The sequence below is a fragment of the Halichoerus grypus genome, chromosome 2 (genome assembly GCF_964656455.1).
Source record: "Halichoerus grypus chromosome 2, mHalGry1.hap1.1, whole genome shotgun sequence".
Classification (NCBI taxonomy): domain Eukaryota; kingdom Metazoa; phylum Chordata; class Mammalia; order Carnivora; family Phocidae; genus Halichoerus; species Halichoerus grypus.
The window spans coordinates 145,685,283-145,704,556 of NC_135713.1; the positions used below are offsets into that span (position 1 = coordinate 145,685,283).

General features: G+C 48.5%; 2 protein-coding genes and 2 long non-coding RNA genes across 21 annotated transcripts in view; 2 read left to right on the top strand and 2 right to left on the bottom strand.

The window, feature by feature from the left end:
- Positions 1 to 2,086, top strand: part of ZFP62 (ZFP62 zinc finger protein) — a 39,813-nt gene extending 37,727 nt beyond the window's left edge. For all 10 annotated transcript variants that reach the window (XR_004918620.2, XR_004918625.2, XR_004918626.2 and 7 more), the window contains one exon: positions 1 to 2,086. The gene's annotated coding sequence lies outside the window, so the exon portion shown is untranslated.
- On the bottom strand, positions 1,810 to 12,566 carry LOC118538473 (uncharacterized). Its single transcript, XR_004918630.2, has 2 exons — positions 12,020 to 12,566; positions 1,810 to 4,029 (listed from the first exon to the last, which is right to left on the bottom strand). It is a non-coding gene; the product is annotated as an uncharacterized LOC118538473 (long non-coding RNA).
- MGAT1 (alpha-1,3-mannosyl-glycoprotein 2-beta-N-acetylglucosaminyltransferase) overlaps positions 11,952 to 19,274 on the top strand; it is a 27,235-nt gene continuing 19,912 nt past the window's right edge. The window contains exons 1-3 of one of the 8 annotated variants that reach the window (XR_004918627.2): positions 12,653 to 12,796; positions 13,574 to 14,000; positions 14,655 to 14,868. The gene's annotated coding sequence lies outside the window, so the exon portion shown is untranslated. Of the gene's footprint in view, positions 12,084 to 12,651; positions 12,797 to 12,970; positions 13,497 to 13,573; positions 14,001 to 14,654; positions 14,869 to 18,853; positions 18,985 to 19,274 lie in introns of those variants that run through there. The other 7 variants (XR_004918628.2, XM_036096453.2, XM_078067678.1 and 4 more) reach the window with 7 other exon arrangements.
- LOC118538474 (uncharacterized) lies at positions 16,192 to 18,816 on the bottom strand. 2 transcript variants are annotated; one of them, XR_004918633.2, is made up of 3 exons: positions 18,518 to 18,816; positions 18,200 to 18,258; positions 16,192 to 17,400 (listed from the first exon to the last, which is right to left on the bottom strand). It is a non-coding gene; the product is annotated as an uncharacterized LOC118538474 (long non-coding RNA). The 2 variants fall into 2 exon arrangements; XR_013445888.1 differs by having other exon boundaries at positions 18,499 to 18,816.

Below are 19,274 nucleotides of genomic sequence, written 5' to 3' on the forward strand. Positions count from 1 at the left end.
GAATACTTTGCAGGCATCTCAGAAGAATGTTCATGCATCGGGTTTTTCCACTAGTGGAGATGCTGAGGGTGATGACTTGGTTGAGAAAGTGACTGCGAAACCTCCACGGAGAATGGTCTGCCCGGAAACGGAGATTGAGGCCAAGTTCACAGGCTAATGTTCTATGACAGATGCAATCCTATGACTGCAAAAAAGGCAGGGAAAAAGAATTGAAGCAGAAAAGGAGGGAAAATGAATGCAACGTGGTTTGTTGCCAAGCTGGTCATGGTTTTGTAAGCAGCCCCACTTGGTCACGTGGGGCGTCTTTGGAGGTGCTCTATGCACCGTTTCATATGGGAAGAGGTGTTCTCTGGCACAAAGCCCACAGCGTGTAAATGCCCCTGTACTTCTGGATTGTTTCCAGTGCGTCTGGGCAGCCACTGGGAAAGCCAGGACTTCTGTGGGTCCCACTGTGTTTGACTTGGGTATGGAGCTTCTGTAGACCTTTCCGGTGTAACGACAGCCTTGCCAAAGGCACAGATGTCTATCATTGTAGGAGGTGAGGTGACAAGATGGAGCCTGGAGCTTTACATCCATCACGGGGACCTCACCAGGGCAAGCGGGTCCTGAGAGGCAGGCAGGCAGGGCCAGACGCATCTGTGCGAATGGGCATACACTGGATCCAATGCCAAAAGGAACATCTTTCTCTTTGAAACCAGTAATGATCTGTGGAGTGACAATTTGCCCCTATAGGAATATCCTATTATGTACTGGTTTTAGTACCCACCGATTATTCTTGCCTGAACCACTTGTTACATCGGGAGTTGCAAGGTGTGGGGGCTAGTCGTGCCCACTGCGACTGTACTAGGGTGTCGTTTCTTCTAGGCTCCTCCGGAACACAACTAGGAATATATTTATGTATATAGGGATATATATATAGGGATTATTATATAGGGATTATGTATCTATATATATAAATATATACATTTTAATTTCCCCTTCTTTCTTACACAAATGCAGAACATTGTATATTCTTTGTCTCGATTTTTTTCTTTTAATAACATATACACAAGGAATTGTTCCATACTCATTCATAGATTTAAGTTAAATGCTAAAATTCATGAACTATTTACTACATATGTGTGTCCAGTGTATTAGTCAGGGTAGGCCAGGCAATGTTGTAGTAACAAACAAACCCCCAAGTCTTTACAAATAAAGTTTGGCGTCTTGCTCACATAAAGTCCTGTGTGGGGTAGGACACCTCCTGTGTCTTAAAGCCATGTGACTTGGAACAGATGTCCCCCATGGTCACCAGGCTGAGTAGTCATGCCAGAGCCCAGTCCCATGGCCCCAAGCCAACACAAGGGAGGTTGAAAATGTGTCTCATTCTTCATGAAGAGGAAACAGAAATGGCATTTGGTGAATTCTATAGTGTTGTCTCTGCCACACCAGACTTCACGCTCATTCTCTCATGGAAATCCCACCACAGCTCTACAAGGTAGGTACTTTTATTATCCCCATCTTACAGCAAAGGACACTGAGGCTTCAAGCTTCTGTATGCCTTTCAAAATGATAGTGTTCCTGTGTGTCGGGATTAATTTCAGATCCAGGTGTATCTGGTACTGTCCATTAAAAAAAAAAAAAAGACAGCAAACCCGTTTCATCCATGCACAAAAGCAAAATTCACAGAAACGTTGGGAGATCAGAGCGAGTGGTGTAGGACAACAAATATTTAGGCTTAGGATTAAGAAGCTATTTCTTACCAAAAAAGTGCAAAATAAAAATGAAATCCCTGGAACAATAAAGACTAAAACATCACGGGACACAATGTTTCAGTAACATTGGATGATAAAACAGCTTTATTTATAATTTCTGAATCAAAAGCTAATGTTATACACATTTCTTAATGTACAAAGTGGGACTGTAAACATTTTTTTCTTCCTCTTCCTAAGTAAGAGCATTGTATGTTCAGTGCATGAGAGAAATAATCACTTTCAAAACCATTTGGGATAGTTCTGAGGAATTAAGCCAAGTGAGCTCCAGAGATTTTAAAGTTGAAAAATCTTTCTTTTAGAGGAGGAAAAAATAAAATTTAAAGTCTTTTGGACAGTGTGTTTAGTCCCACATTATTTATTATATTTGTATACTATCTATTATTAGATTTATTGCCTAAGATTGGGTGCAACAATGCTGGATCCCAGTGTATGTTTTTAGTAAGTGATTGCGGCAAAATCAACAAAAATCACAAAACTAGGAACTCCACTTTAAATGAAGCATTGGCCATGCATATACGCAAGGGACAGCAGATTCCATGAAAAGGTAAGGTGGTTCCGGAAGGTGACTGTTCTAGAACAAGGCAAAGCTCACCCTTGCCTGTGAGTGTGAAGCAAACTCATCCTGGCTGTTGATCCATCTCAGTTTTCACGATAATGCCCTGCAAGCATCAACCTCTTGTCAGTGGTTTCCAAACATCTTGGACCCTAACTACGGTAAGAAATATTATTAGCCGTGTATTCACACAGCCACTCACAGATGCAGTTTCATGAGACATAATACGAGCAAAACACTCTGACCCTCCCCCCTCAACCTACTCTATGCCCTCCTTTCCCCCAAATGCGGGCATGCTTGCACTCATACCCTGTAAGACCGGCGGTGTGAAGTCCCTAAGCTGTCACTGCTTACTGCTTTGGCTGGCCAATCAAACCAGCCTGTGTCGATCACCTATTTTCTCTCTTTGCTCCACAGCTCCCAGGAGGAGGAGAGGCTCGGTGCTTGGAGAAGGTACGGTCACCCCAGAATCAGGAACCAAACCCTGGAGCCTGGAGGACTCAGTGCTATTTATAGAAGCTGCCACTCCTCCTTTAATTCCATCTTCACAAATGTTCAGGTTCACTTAGCATCTTGACACATCACTAGGGTTGCCAGATTTAGCAGAGCAAAGCAAGCAAACAAAACCAAGACGCCCAGTTACATTTGAATTTCAGATAAACAATAATTCTTTAGTGTATGTCTTCTGCAATAACAATAATTCCTTGTTTATCTGAAGTTCACATTTAACTGGGTGTTTTGTTTTGTATCCGACAACCCAACTGGCTGCACACCCTGTTTCCCTTTGAACATCTTAAATCTTAAGGATAGATCTAGGCTGGACAGGATGCGGGCATTGCTCTTGGGAGGGGGAACATTCTGGCTTAGCCTCCTTCTGCTCCCCTCAGTTTTAATTGCTGGCGACGTGCCCCACAGCCCCCTTCAGGGTCCTCCCGCCCAGCAGTCACCCTTGGATAGGCAAGGTGGCACAAGCCCTGCTCCTGGAGTCTCCATAAGGGATCCTCTCCGTGAGGGACAGCCTACAGGGAGGATAGAGAATTGCGTCCTACTCCACGCCTCCTGAGTCGACCTCCCCAGCCTCCTTCCTGCTTCCAAGTCTATACATCTCGAAGACACATGCTTGCCTTTCCCTCAAAGCCTCTTCATCCCCTCAGGATTAGCACCTTTGGACTTGGTTTTTCTTCTCATTACTGCCCCCCCCCCAACACCACCCCAAGACAACTGGTCATTGCCTGAAATTGCTCACAAATGGATGGTTTAGGGAGGTGCTGGGATCTTCTCTGCCTCTGTGCCTCACATTTGATCAATGGCAAGAATAAATCTCACCTCCCGGTAAAGGCTTTGAGTCTGAGTAGTGAGCTTGGGGGCCTTCCAGGGCCTCCCTCCGTGGCTTGGGTTGGGTTGTGAGGTAGTCACTGTGTTTCTTCGGTGGGCGGTGAGCAGCACAGGGCAGGGGCTCCACATTGGTGGAGTTAGTACATGAAGGAGAGCCTGTTGCAGGTGGACAGAGAGGGGCAGCTGAAAAGTATGGGCCATGATCCTTGCCGTCCCCTCCTTCTGCTTTCTAAGACCTTTTCAGGAAACACACCTTCCTCCTTCTGATTGCCGAGATCCATCAAGACCTGTTGCCCAGGCCACAGTTTCTTCCGGGGCCTTCTCTCCCCTCGTTAACACTTACTTATCCAGACCTTTCTGCCAGGGCCGTCTGGGTTGTCCCAAGTGCTATTAAAAAAAAAAACCACAACAAAACTGATGTCCAAATGGCTGCCACTGGGATAAATCTGCAATTCCCTATTAAAAAACAACAACAACAAAACCCTCATAGACGTTTATGAAGTTCTGCTATTTGGGGCTAGCACTTAGGGTCACCTAAGGTTAAGACACAAGTACCTGCATTCAAGACTCATAGTGGAAGTCAGGATTTGAATACATTGCAAAGCCCTTTCAGGACGACCCTAAAAGACTAGGAGATAATAAGATGCCTTTTACACGGCTTCTAAAGGTCATCTAATGATGTGGAATCAGAGCATTTGATCAGATTTTCCCTAAAGTTTCCCTACTTGTTCCAAAGAGATTGTTCAAATTTTACATAATAAAACAACAAGCTACTGTGTTCACTCTGCGCCAGGCAGGATTGCTGGCAACCCCTCCGGTCTTCGTGAGAACACCACGAGATCTTCGGTTCCCCCTCCGCAGGTAGGGCAGTTTAGGCGTGGGGGCTGACAACTAGCCCACGCACAGCACCCCGCGCTGGAGCTGGTACATAAACCCGAGGCAGCAGGACGTGCACACGACACGCGTCCACCCTGCGTCTCTGCGGGCCTTCGCGCGGGCTTTCCCACGCTTACTTTTCAGGTTGCGCTTCCTTGCGTTGTAAACGGGGAGACCACATACTGTTCTTGGAAAGCCTCTGCTATTTTCCATTACCCCCCAAACTGGGTCCTCTGGGTTCAAACTGGCACAATTTGCAGCCCAGTTTCTAACATTTTAGAAACTATGTATCTATGGAACAATGGCTGTATCTCTTTTTAGGGATTTGGTTTACTGGAATCTGTAAATTTCACTCAGATTTTAAGCCCAAAGTCCTGCCTCATTCACTATGTCATGTTTCTTTCCTCATTTTCTCAAAATTGATCAGGTTAAATCTTCAACATCTCTGTCTCTCTCCTACCCTTCTTTCTCGGTTTTGATTCCACAGCTTCCCAAGCAGGGTTTCCACACCGCGCTTCACTAAAACTTTGGTTTCCTCAGCGGCTGCTCACATCTAGCTACATCTTACAGCCCTTCACAGTCCGCTCCAGTCTCCGCTGGGGGCTGGGTGGAACTGAAGAAGAGGGGAAGGAGTAAGACCAGGGACAGCTGCACCGGACGAATTCCAACACAAGGCAAAGAAGAACCAGTGCTGACAACTACCGTGGTTCCAAGGAGGGAGTGGCATTTGAGCTGGTAATGGAAGACTTCCGAAGATTTTCTGGGGGAAAGAAGCACAAAGTAGAGCCCAGGCTGCGGGAGGGGAGATGAATTCGGAGTCTCCGTGTCCCTCAGACCAAAGATCCCTGGTCTCTTCCCTGGAATGAAGTGCCTAGGTATTGTCAAAGTCCAGAAAAGAGTAAATTATTTTTTTTTCTTGGGATATTCTCCTCACTCTAGGTTGTAGCTGAGTATATCTGATCTATTTAATATATATGTGTATGTATAAAATAGCATACAGACACAACACACACACCCAATTCTCTGCTGAAATTCCAGTTGTTCTTTCCCACTCAAGAAAGCATGTTAAACGCAAGCATGTGGGGCGCCTGGATGGCTCAGTAGGTTAAGTGTCGGATTCCTGGTTTCAGCTCAGGTCACGATCTCAGGGTCAGGGGATCTAGCCCCGTGTCAAGCCCTGCAAAAGGCTCTATGCTCAGTGCAGAGGCTGCTTGAGATGCTCTCTCCCTCTCCCTCTGCGCCTCCTACTCGTGTGCATGCTCTCTCTCTCCCAAATAAATAAATAAATCTTAAAAAAAAAAGAATGCAAGCATGCAAGCATGCAATCCTGGTATTTCCACAGACATGATCTCACATGGGTCTGATTATTCAGCAGGGTCAATCATCTGAAAAGGTCAGCCCTTTAACAGGTACTAGGAATCAATCAGTGTGTGACACAACACAGAGGTGACTGCCACGCTGCAGTGAGACATTTGGGAGGCGCAGGAAAGGATTATTAACTCCCAGAAGCCTGTGGCTTTCTTTTTTTCCTTAAACAGCTTCCAGATGATTCCTGATGAGTGTTTGCAGGGGTGCTGGGCTGCCTTTAACTTACATTCTTCCAATATTCCAAAGTAGCCTATGGTGGGGGTGTGGTGGGGTGGGGGGAAATGGGGGGACACATGTGGACACCTTGTCCCAGAGTAAGATGGAAAACAGTGAATCACACATCTAGCAAAAGATCAGAGATGGTACTTTGAAAGATTTATGTATGTCCTTTCCTTTTTATGACTAATAAAGATCATTACTAAAAGTTATTTAAAATGTTTCCAATAATTAGAAATGGTTATTCTGGTTTAAAACCCATTTCAAAAAAGATAAGGGAATTATGATAAGGTTATAATGATAGTTTGGGGGTAATAGTTGTAATCGTCTTCTCCCAAGTACTTTGAACGGCTCCTGTATGAGGAGCTTTGAAGGATTTGGTTGGGGTGTGTGAGAGCTGGTCGCTGCAGTCAGGACCTTTAGAGTCCAAGAACCCCGACACAAAAACCAGCGTAGATTACAAGGAGTAGGAATATTCCTGTTTGAACTTGGCTCTGCTTGAAGTAAAGCATGCATGACCCCAAACCAGGAGTTACTCTCTCCTTCCCTTTAAGACCTTGCTGGTGACCCACTGAACCCCTGGAGATATTCCGGATTAATTTTTTTTGTCCCTCTAAACACTTCTTCAGTACTTCAGTTTTTTACTTGTAAATTTCTTTGTTCTTTTTGAGAATAAGTCTCCTCTTTCCCTGTGACTGACACATCCTGAAGGCGAAAGGTACTTCTGGTTTGGACAGTGCTCCCTTGACTGCTCCCCCGCCCTCCCCTCCGCTCTCCCAGCTACACCCACCGCCTGTGCAGGCTCAGTACAGGGAAACAGCCTCCTGGCATCAGGAGTCAAGGTTTCTTACTCACTAGGTAACTGGACAACCCTCACTAATGGAGATGGTCTATGGAAATGCTGGCCCAAGCTGCTCTTGGTTTAAATGCAAATTCACAGATTTAAAAACAACCCAGTGGTAGTCAGAACTTATAATTGTTAAAGAAAGGTGTTTAAAGGCAGACCAGCTTTCACTATGGCCTAATCATACTTTGAGAGCCCTGAAAAAGGGACAGGCCGGATGAGAAACAGGAGTAGCTTGCTAAGGGGGCAAGGGGGAAGGTGGGCCTCAGGGCTTTCTCTCTTCTCAGATAGAGAGGGCATTAAGTGATCTCCCACGAAAACTCAATGTGACCACCACCCTGGCACTTTCCGATTGCTACCTGTAAACTTCTAAACCCCATAGATATTTACATTGCTGTCTGCAGTTTTAAAAGAGTTCTCACAGCCTTGGTTTCATTTGATCCTCATGAATACCTTGCCGGGGGTGAAGGATACATTTCATTATCTGCACCTTGGAAAAGGTAACCAAATCTTCCACCACAAAAATCAGAGGAGCCAGGAGCCGAGCTGGCATTAAACAAATTACAAATTTGTTTTAACTGAATTAAACAAATACAGAAATATATGAGTGTTTTAAGGTAAACAGGTCTCTGCCCTAAAGAAACTCATAGTCCATTTGGGGAGAAATGCTCAAAATTAAAAGAATTAAAATAACAATACAATTTAATAAGGAAAGACCAGATACAAGAGGGTCAGTGCATCCTTCACTGTGAAATGAAATGAAGAAAGTGCTATGATTCTAAGTGTACTTAAGCAGCTTTCATCCCATAACTGAATTGAAATCCCCAGTGTACGTCACCTGCCACCTAACCTTCATCTCAAGTCTCTGCTTAATATTCCGGGTTTTACTAGGATTCCTTACGTGTCTATCAGAAGTCCAGCTTTACACTTAGCTATGGTGATGTCTGAGCTTGTCACATCCTCTTCAGTCCTGTATTTGCAGTGCAACCTCTGGTGCTCCGCACCCTCCTGCCGTTTTTTTTTTTTTTTAAGCCACAAGGAACATGAAAAAGGGAGTGGGGGATATCTGTGTTCAGTGTTCCAGAAAAGCCCACCCTCACCTCCTGGATTTGCTGAAGGGAGTAGAGTTTAGAGAATGGTGTGGTGACTCATGAAATCAGATACTAAGAAAGACATTTAGGAGGAGGGTGTTTTAGGAAAGAATACCGACCTGGCCAAAGAGAGAGTGAGAGACTACAAAGCCAGAACATGCCCACGGTCAGGACTATCTTCACCTGACAGAAGAATCATGGTGTGATAATGTGTGTATGGAGAGGGATAACTAATAGGGATGACAGATCATTTAAAATTGAGACTTCCAAAAATCTAGGATGGCACTGGGTATCAATGCTCTCCAGAAAACACAAATTGTCCCCAAATGCCTCCTCCTCCATCTGGGGATTCTGTGGCCTTTTCTGTGGAGACTATGGTCTTGTCTCCTTATTCACTCCTTATATCACATTGGCAAAAACAGATACAAAAGTCTCTAGTCTACTCCTAAGTACTAATGTATTCTGAAGGCAGAGCATGGGCAGCAAGACCAGACTTCTGGCCTAACACCTGCAATGTGTCAAATGAGCACAAAGACAGACTTAAAAGGCAAATAACAAACTGGGAAAATATTGGCAACATAACTAACAATATTTTATTTTATAGTCTTTTTTTTTTTTTTAAGATTTTATTTATTTATTTGAGAGAGAGCATGAGAGGGGGGAGGGTCAGAGGGAGAAGCAGACTCCTTGCTGAGCAGGGAGCCTGATGTGGGACTCGATCCCGGGACTCCAGGATCATGACCTGAGCTGAAGGCAGTCGCTTAACCAACTGAGCCACCCAGGTGCCCCTTATATTATATTCTATAAAGAGTTCTAGCAAATGAGTGACATGAATATAAAAGATAAAAGTAGGCAATTCACAGAAGTGACATAAAAACAGGTTCCATGCGGGACGCGTGGGTGGCTCAGTGGTTAAGCATCATGATCCCAGGGTCCTCGGATCGACTCCCACATCGGGCTCCCTGCTCAGCGGGGAGCCTGCTTCTCCCTCTGCCTGCAGCTTCCCTTGCTTATGCTCTCCCTCCCTCTCTCTCTGACAAACAAGTAAATAAAATGCTTTTTTTTAAAGATTTGATTAGATTAAGATTTAAGATTTTAAGATTTGACTATCACTGGGTTGTTTTGTTTTTTAAGATTTGATTATTTCTGGATGTTTTAATTTTTTCATTTTGCTTATTTATGGTTTACTGTTTTTTTGTAATGAATGTCCATTTCTTTTATAATAATTTTAAAAACCGGGTAATTACATGAAAATAAAAGAAGTAAAGGCATTAATAAATTCTGAATTCACTGGAATTAAACTGTAACTGATCATTAATAAATAAACAAATCATAAAGTGCTAGCATTTACCTTGAATTAATTAGATTTAGTTTTTCTGCCATCAGAAGTAATAAGGCCTAGAATAAAAAGTGACTTGAGTTATAGAAAAAAGTCACAATTCAGGCATTACCTGTCTTTGAACTGTGAAATCTGTACCTGTTATGTGTTTATATGTGTGGGGCCTAGAAGACATTTGGAAGGATATCCACTGAATTTAAAAGCGGTCCCCTTCAGCAGGTGGGATTAGAGGAGGAAGGAAGGTAAGTTTTTCTTGACCCTACTCTGTATTGTTTATTAGAACAAGCATGCAAAAATCTAAGTATCTTTACAAAGCATATTATGAATATTCAGAAATATGAACAGTATCTATGGTATGTTGGGAAAAAAAATCAGAATGCAAAATATACTAGATCATGTATCTACATGTGAGAAAGGCCTGGGTGGGAATACTCTATCATGAAAATAGTTGTTCATTTATTAGCTCATTTATTCCACAAATATTTGTTGAGCACCTACTAAGGGTCAGGCACTTGGGATATAGCAAGGAATCAAGTAGCCAAATATGGCTCCTCTCGTGGAATTTATATTCTAGCAGGAGTAAATACGTTAGTTGGTGAGTGAGTGCTACGGAAAAACTGGAGCTGATTAACATAGACTAGCACTGCCGTGAGTGAGGAGGAGGGTCACACGGGTTGGTCAGGGAAGGCCTGACTGAGGTGACATTTGAGAAAAGGTCTGAAAGAGGTGAGGGAGTGAATTAGGCCAATATCCAGAAGAGCTTTATAAGCAGAGCGGACAGCCAGTGCTAAGGCCCTGAAACGGGTTCAAGGAAAACCAACGAAGGCAGTGAGGCTGAGTCAGAGATAAGCAGGGCAGTTAGCTGGTGTTGGGCTCCGTAAGGAGTTTGGCTTTTTACTCCAAGTAAACTGGGCAACCACTGCGTGGTTTTAAGTGGAGAAATGCCGGGATCCCTTTGGCTGCTGTATGGACATTAGGCTTTGGGGGGAGGGGCAGCATACCAGAGACCTGGTTGTTGGGTGAGGGATGCAGGGTGCTGTGGGGATGCTGAGGTGTTGGATACTAGATATAGTTTGAATGCAGAGTCAACAACATTTCCCAATTGGGTATAGGATGTGAGAGAAGGGTATGAGGATGGCTCTTAAGGTTTAGGCCTGAGTGAAGGAAGTGGAGTTGCCATCAACTCAGATGAGAAGGACAGCTAGACGGAGGTTTGAGCTGGGGAAAGAACTTATCTGTGGACCTGTTATGTTTGAGTGTAAGAGCAATATAAACTCTGTTTGAAGAATGTTTCTAATATTATGATGACATCTTTCCAAATAAATCATTTCAAGACTCCTGATTCAGCAATTATTACGTTCCCAGTACTGAAGATATGCGTTAGTCACTGCCAGTAATCTGGAGAAATCATGGGAACAGAAGATATGCCAGAAGACTGGAGCCTAGATTCCAGTTTTCAGAAACGGGGAAAAAACCTGCAAATCCGTCCACAGTCCTGGCAATATTCTGGAACATGTGAACTCCGAAAATCAGTTATAGCTCCTCTTGGATTCAGCCTGGAGTTGAGCAAGTCAGACCAATATATGTAGTAGGAAAAACCCAGGCTTTCCTTCCATGTCTTCTTTCCTATTCTATAGAACTCTTCACTTCTGATAACTTCTGACACCAAATATATGGGGGTTTTCCCCCCCAACCTAGCAATTTTCTCTGACACCAGCTGGTTGTCTCACAATTTAACTCAATTCTGACACTATCCACCTGGAGAGAGCTAGCATCAGATCCCCCAGTCCCATGAGACTGACCACACTTCAGGTACCGATCACATGTAGCGGGTCCCCAAGTTACCCACAACTTCTGACTTGGCTCCTCCCCTTGGATTTGATTATTTGCTAGAGCAGCTCACAGAACTCAGGAAAGCACTTATTTACAGTCACCAATTTATTAAAGGACATAATAAAGGATACAGACGAACAGCCAGATGAAGAGATACAAGAGGGTGGGGTGCGGGAGGGTGCCAAGTACAGGAGCTTGGAACCAATGCAACCACAGCCAACGACCAAGTATTAGAACAGAAGATGCTCCTAGTGCTCTTATCACTCGGGAAATTCCGAGGGTTTTAGGAACTTTGCGCCAGGAATGAAATGAAGACCAAATATGCAAATTCCTTCTTATAAATCGTAACATCTCGTAAGGTAGGCCAGAAGACTGAAGCCTAGGTTACCGTTTTCAGAAAGGAGGTAAAAACAGAGGCTGCCAGTCCGTTCACAGTCTAGGACGTGTCATTAAGGGGAGGACACATGAACTCCAAAAATGAGCAGTAGCTCCTCTTGGATTCAAGTTGCACTCAAGAGCAAGTCAGGCCAAAATATTTAGGAAAAAAAAAGGGGGGGGGCCGGGGCCATTTTGGGCCTTGCAAGTCCGCCGCAGGAGTGGGAGGGTTTCTTCGGACAGGTCTCGGGCGGGCTGCAGGCCGCGGGCTGGGGGCCGCTGCACCGCCCTCCGTCCCCTACGGGCAGGCTGCCTGCTCCTCAGGGCTGCTGACCAGGCATTGGGGCCGCGCGCGCGGACACTCGGGGGGCGCTTGGCACGGCGGGTACAACGTGCACAGAAGGCGGGGGGGCGTTCATTCTGGAGCGCTCTTACCCTGTCCCTTCTCTTTCCTCACCCAAGGAAACGTCCTGCCCGACGAGGGAAGCCGCGAGGAAAAGTAAGCGATGAACACAGTGAAACTTCCCTCCGCTTCCGCGACGGAGCTGCCGGCACAGGAACGGTTAACGCACGCCTCGCCGGGAGGACCCACAGCCGCAGGGCCGAGCTGCCTGGACCTCGGGCAGCACCGGGTCCGCCGGCGGTTGCTAGGCGACCGGAGGCGGGCCGGGGGCCAAGCTTCCCTGCCCCCTCCCGCCCCAGTCCCACCCCGCCGGGCCGGCCGGGCGTCAACACCCGCGACCGGCGAGGCGCCGCGGCGCATGCGCTCCTCCTACGGCGCGGCGCGGAGTGACGCGCTCCCCTCGCCGCCGCGCTCTGTGCCCCGCCCCCTCTTGTGCTGTCGCCCCGAGCTCAGTTCTCTTCCAGACCCGGGCCTGTCCACACCGCGTCTCCAGTCTTGTGGACAGTGCAGACCCGCGTCCCGCGCTCCCGCGGTGGCGGTGGTGATGGGCCGGGGGGGCGAGCGGGGGGGGCTGGAAGAATGAGGCGGCACGAAGGGAGGGGGCAGCTGCCGCGGACTCACTTCCGGAGCACGGGCGGAAGTGGCTGCGGTGGATGGGGGCGGGGGAGGGAAGGAGCGCGAGGGGAGGGCCCGGCCGCCGGGGGTCGAGGGGGTGGGGCCTGGGCCGCTGGTCGGGACCCGGCCTGGGGCCTGGACTCCGACCTGGGAGGGCCACGGCTTCCAGCTGAGACCAGGCGGGCGGGATCCAGGTAACGACCCAGCGCAGATGGGGTGAGGGTCGTCCGGGCGGTAGAGGGGTGGGGGTCAGAGTCTAGGAGGGTCGCAGTGTCACTCTCTTACCCCGTGAACACGGAGCGCGGGGCTCGGAGGAGAAGAGTGGGAGGAGTTAAACTGGGGGGGGGGGTCATGTGAACGCCACGCCCCTACAGGAAGGAAGGGTGTGTGTGTGTGTGTGTGTGTTTAGGAATAAATTTAGAAGGGAGGGGGCGACGGTGTGTGTGTGTGTGTGAATAAACTTAGAAGAGAGGGGGCGACCGGGGTGGGCTTCCCAACTGAGAAACTGGAACAGTCCGCAGCTGTTGCCGGCAGGACTCGGGCCTCTCTTCAGGAGAGCGCGCTCAGTGGCCCTGGGAAGGAGTTTGAGATTAGGAATTCCATCCCTGGCACAGTTTTGGGAGCAGAGGGGGAGGCGAGGGTGAAGGGACAGGAGCAAAGAATGCATGTGGAAGGTGCCAGCGTCTGGGTCTGGAATGGATTTAGTTCGCTCCGGGAGAGCTGACCCTGCGATTAAAACACTGAACACTCTAAGAAGCTTGGGAGATGGAGGAGATTAGTGTGTGGCAGTAACAAGACAAGAGGGAGGCGGAAGAAGGATGTTCTTTTCTGTGTTTCTTAGAAGACAGTCTGCATTGATGGTAGAGCAGGGTAAAGGAATCTAATTTTTTTTTGGTAAGGGATCTGGTCTTAGGAATCCATTTGGGTATGTAATAGATTAGAAAGTGTCGTAATGTTTAAATATTCCACAGGTTAACACTGAAATCAGCCTTCTGGCCATGCCGGTTCTATGGCCTGTTTCTTCTCATGAACCCCAGCAGAAGACGGACCGGCCAGTCCTCACAGTGGATGACTGCCCTTCCCTGAGCAAGAGATGGGATAGAACCTGGGATCTGCCCAACACCAGACTCTGGGCTTAATAAGCCAGCTGAATGAAGGAATGTAACAGACCCCTGGGAGGGACACTGAACCCTGCAGTGGGGGGGGAGGGGCGTGGACATACCCCTTCCCCCCCAAACTCCTCCCCCTCAGAGTCCACTCAGCCATGGACTTTGGACCTGGATAAGAGGAGAGAAGCTGCACTTTGGCTGGTGTATCTGATTTGGGATTCTAAGTTTTGGAAATGGAGTGCTGGAAGGGGGTTTGATGATCTCCAGGGGAGCAGCTGAGAGAAGAAAGGTAAGGTTCCTGCCTCACTTCCCACGGGGTGTCTGGCTGCTGTTGTGCAGAGAATGTTGAGTGGGGCAAACCTGGGGACGCTGCCATTTAGGACGTGCCTGATGAGAACCCCACCCTGATGGGTACGCAGGAAGCTTCACCTCTGTTCCACTCTCTCAGGGTGCAGACTGTTCCCAGCCTGTCTTTACCCAGGCAGAAGGAGTACCTTGTAAGGGGTTGTGTGCCATGCAGTTGTGAAGTTAGGCCTAGGAGAACATGAAAAGGATTCAGGCTTCTGAGGAGAGGTTAGATTAGAGATTGGATTATTTATAAGGGCCAACACTGAGTCCACACATTTTGGGCTAAGTAATACTCTAGGATGGATTACCTAGGCAGAGGCAGGCTGCTGTGTGTGGGGGAACTAACTAATAGAACTGCCTTGGGGGAGGGTAGAAGATGGTCTAGATAACTTCCTAAATTGTCTCTCTTCCTCCTGCCTCTAAAGGGGGTTTAGGCCATGAAACCTTATGCAGATAGCGGAGGGACAGAATACAGGTTTGAGATCAGTTGAATTTTTGTTCTAGCTCTGACTTTCTTAGTGTGCAACCCTAGATATATGGGTTAAGCTCTGCCATGTTCTGTTCACCTGTGAGATGGGGATAACTAACTTTACAGGTCCCTCACAGGTTGTTACAGGAAGCAAATGAAATGACAGATTTTGAAAAGTATCCAGGGCCGTGTCCATGGAAAACAGTACCATTGACGTTGCTTCATGATGCTTGTATAATTAGTACATCCAAAAAAACTCTGAATTAGGAGTCCTGTTCTTTTATTGAATTAGTGTATTGGCAAAACCCTTGGATGTCCTCAATTAAAAGCCTGGCCTGAATTTGTCTCATCTTGTTCCTGTTAAACAATACCTGGGACCATCAAATGGTGGAAAAGGTGTACGGGTCCTAGGAGAACTTAGATGGAGGGATTCTGGTCCTCAGGGCTCTCCACACTTGTGATAAGTGTCCCTCTTTGGGGTAGCAGATTAAAGAGGGGTGGAGGAAAGTCCAAGTCTCAAGGGCCAAGTGTGTGGTTAGGAGACAGAGCTCCATTTCTTGGAGTAAATGCTGGGCCTTTTCTTCCTGTGCCATATCCTGGTATTCTCTCCTGCTCTTGAAGATGACAGTTTTTTTTGGACTGCCATCTCTTAGCCTTTATATTTTTGCAGGCTCTCTTTCCAAAGACCTGTTCATAGTTACCTTCTCACCTCCTTCCTGCTCCTTCCTTGAACTCCAGTTTACCTACACCAAGATACCTGCTTTTCTCAGTGACAACAAACAGAAAGGAGATGTGTTGGGAATTTTGATAGACAGTGGGGTACGGTGGCCTGGGGGCACAGGGCAGGAAGCTTGGCTTCTAGCATCTCCTTGCTTCTTACTAGCTGTGTAACACCTAGAGCTCACATTCATTGGGGTTGGCAGCAATAACTAAGGTCATTTGCAAGCTGAAAATCATATATTTATGACTTGGTTTCTTTTTTCCCCCTCCTTCACCAGCCCAGTGGTGAGCTGTTCCTTCTCTGATCTGAGGCTGGCTTGGGGCAGTACCTTTCAGCCCAGGCTTCTACTTTAGAAGGTACAGATTTCAGGGTGGCATGTCACTTCCCCCAACTTGGCCCAGCAAATTCCTGGTGCCAGTCCTTGCAAGGGGTATCTGGTCCCAGAATGCGTCTGCAGCCCTCATCTTACCTGGAAGGCCTGTGAGTGCACAGAGTTGTGCTATATTTATATGGCACTTATGTTACGTGAAGTGTCCAGGCTGCTGGGTCACTTTTCTGTCACCACACTGTTGTAAGGAAGAGAGAGCAGGGATTATTTCCCCAGTTTGATATGTAAGGGGAAGCTACAGAAGCCTTGAGCACAAAGGGCTTGCCTAAGTGTGGACAGGCAGATACTGTAATCGCCTGCCCAGACCTGATGAGGGCCATCTGCATTCTGCTGCAAACCTTCAGGGAGGGGAATTCAGTGCCCTGTCAGACAGCCTCTCTGGTAAGACCTTTCCTCCCTAGACTGAACCGGAATTCCTCTCCCCTGTCATTTTCACCGAAAGTACTAGTCCTGTGCTCTGCCTGACCCTGTCACAAGATAGCCTTCTCACAGGGGTACCAGGATCGCAGACCACTCAGCCAGGACCGATGATAGACTTAACCAAAAGCTGTGGATGTGTTTTAACTGAATTTATTCATACCAGTCTGTCATACAAGAGGAATTGTATGTGGCTATAACCAGAAGTCTCATCTCACAGACATTGCTCACTGGTCCTTGTATTAATCTTTTCTCTTTTCTTTGATCTTGATGAGCTGTGTTTCTGGGTCTCCAAGGGGAGTGGGGATGTTGGGAGAATGGGAGAGGGGAAAATAGACACAACGCTGATTTAAAACTTTGATTTTACTTCTTCCAGCCAAGATCTGTCTTTTAAGTTCAGAGCATGAATTCGTTCCAAATTGTAAAAAAATTCAGGGTATCTTAGGTATGGTTTATGGGAAGGCAATTGAAACAATTTTCACTTCCTTCTCTTTATCTTTCCAGTCCTCTTTTGGAGGTAGTGGGGGTGGGCAGGATACAGTATTTTCGCTTCTAATTCTCTCTTATCTTGTGATCAGATCTTCCTGTTTCTTCCATTTTCATATATTCCAATTTCAGTTTCATTCCCAGAATTCAGGTACTTAGCTGCTTGTTTCTGTCCTTCTTCCCCCTTCTCCCCTCCATTACACCTCCTCATGAAATCTCCATCAGAAGCCCAGGGCCTCTTTTCCCAGGTCAATGTGGCACCTATCACCCTGGCTTCTTGCCTCTCAGACCAAATGTTTTCTCTTGTTTCCATCCAAGAATTCAGCCCAAACCAGTTCTCTAACCAGGCTCTTTCTGCTTGGGACAGTCCTTTTGCAGCTGGAGAATTTCTACCCTTAGATCTTCCTGTGAGCCTTGGAATTTCAACAAAGGATTGTTGAACATCCAACATCATTGGATGTTGAGTTCTGGTGCACAAACAGTTCCCCATTTTGTCCCCATTGAACTGCCTTCGATAGAGGATTATTATTAGAGGTGGGAATGTGACATCTCATGGGCTGGTTGGTCTGCCCCACTTTTCAGCATCCTACCATGTCCTTTGTCCTGGAGGGTGATTTTAGCTCCTGAGATCTTGTATCTACAAACCAGTATTTCCCAGCTTTTTACACTTTTAGGAATTATCATTTTCCTTCTTACTTTGACATGGAGTGTGAGTGTGTAAGCCTCCCGTATCCCCCAACTCCCTTCGTAAGGAAAGCATAAAGAGAGGGCAGAGATGCAGAGACAGCGGCTACTGGCTGGCACATGGGCGTGGGCTTGCATTTCCTGCCATGGTCCATGAAGTCAGCTCAGCTGGAAACCTTGGGGAGAGAGAGAGAGAGAGAGAGAGACACACACACACACACACACACACACACACACACACACAGCCTCAGTGAGGTGTCAGCTCTCTTCTCACTCTGCTTCTTCAGGGCTAGGCTCCAGCTGCTTCTGCCAGAACTTCCCTGCTGCCCCACTGTGCACCTGTCATGCTGGACACACAGCCATCTGAGAGCATTTGCACTCAAGGGTGTTTTAGTGGCAGGAATGAGTGTAGAAATGCCTGGGTCTAAAATCTGGCCACACCCCTCACTAAGTCTTGGGACCTTCAGCCAGTTGACACTTACTCTGAGATTCACACCTCCGATCTGTAGAATGGGGTGATAATGCACACTGCAGAGCTGCTGGGAGGGTTCTGCATGCGGAGGCCTCTGTGCACTTGGTTTATTTCCTTAGCCCCAGGCCCGGGGGGCCTTTAGGGCATGCTCTGCCTTTTTGTGTCTCTAGAACCCTTCATAATTCCTGGTTTCATGTAGAAACAAGTTAGCGGAATCAGCCAGTAACCACACACTGCTAAGTTCCTGCCTGCTGTGTCGAACACAGGAGGGAAGTGGGTTGGGGGGAGGGCCTGGTGCCTGTAGAACGAGTCCTCGTCACTTTGGTAGGGCTGGCCCTAGGCTGGGTGTGCATGAGTAGCCCGTAGTTCTCAGTTCCCCACCCCCACTTCCCAGGATCAGACACAGACAAGGCTTTTCCTGGGGGCTCCCTCAGCCCCTTTCACAGGGCTACCACATCATCCTGCGATTAAGTCCTTTATTCCTTAGGTCTCATGGATCTTACCCCAAGGACAAGTCTGTCCTCTGCTCCTGTACTCAGAGTGGACAGCTCTCATTACCCACCTCGAAAGAAAAAAAAACAAAAAAAGAAAGTAAAAAACAAAAATAACAACAGCTGTCCCCCTTCTGCTTTTGGCAGCAGGTGTTTCCTCTCCGGCTTCTTTTTTGGCGCCCTGGTTCTGTTCTCATATCCCTGCACCCCGCGGCCCCTCTGTTGCCCCAAGTCCTCCCTCCCGGAAGCTAGAGTTCAGCAGGTTGATGAGCGCTGCCCCCAGACCCTGGCCTTGGATTTGGTGGACGCACCATCTGGCTGCCCGCCTACCTCAGGCAGGGCTCTCCCGGTCAGCTCTGTGAGGCTCGGGGCTCGGGGGCTGCGGAGGGCGGGACTCCCGAAGTCTCGACCGGACCGGGTGGAGGGGCCGGGACTGTGAGCAGGGAAGGGCCCAGTGTAGCAGCTGTCAACACAGCGCCTCCGGAAGTGCAGGAGCCCGCACAACTTGGGGTGTCCGGACGGCGGGTAACCGCCGCGGCGGGCGGAGGAGGCGGGCCGGGCGAGCAGGGCCCCCGGCGCGTGCGGGCGGCCGGTCCCGCCCCTCGGCCTCCGCGCCCCGCCCGTCCCGGGGAAGGGCCACGTTGCTCGGCTGGCGGGCCGGCCCGGCGCGTGTAGGAAGGGCCGGCCGGGAGGAAGGCGCCGGCGTCCGCGCGAGCGCTGCAACGCGCCGGGGCACCGGGCTCGTTCCCCGCGCCCCGGGGCCGCCCAAGCGCAGTCCGGGAGGTTGGGAGGCCCTGGTGAGTAGGGGCCCGAAACGCCGGCGTCCGTCCGCGCTGAGGCTTGTCCCGGGAGGGGATGCAGGTCCGACCGAAGGAGGCCCCGCGGGAGCGGAGAGGGCGCCCCCGGGGCTCGGGTCTCCGAGCGCCGCGTGTCCCCCGACAGCCCGCGTGCCCGGGAGCCCCAGCGAGAGGGACCCGGCCCGGCCCGGGCTTCGGCCGCGCACCCCTCCCGAGCCGGGAAGTCCAACTCCGCGTTCCGTTCTCGGAATCCCGGGCCTCCAGCTGCTGGAGGAGGGCGGGCTCGGCGG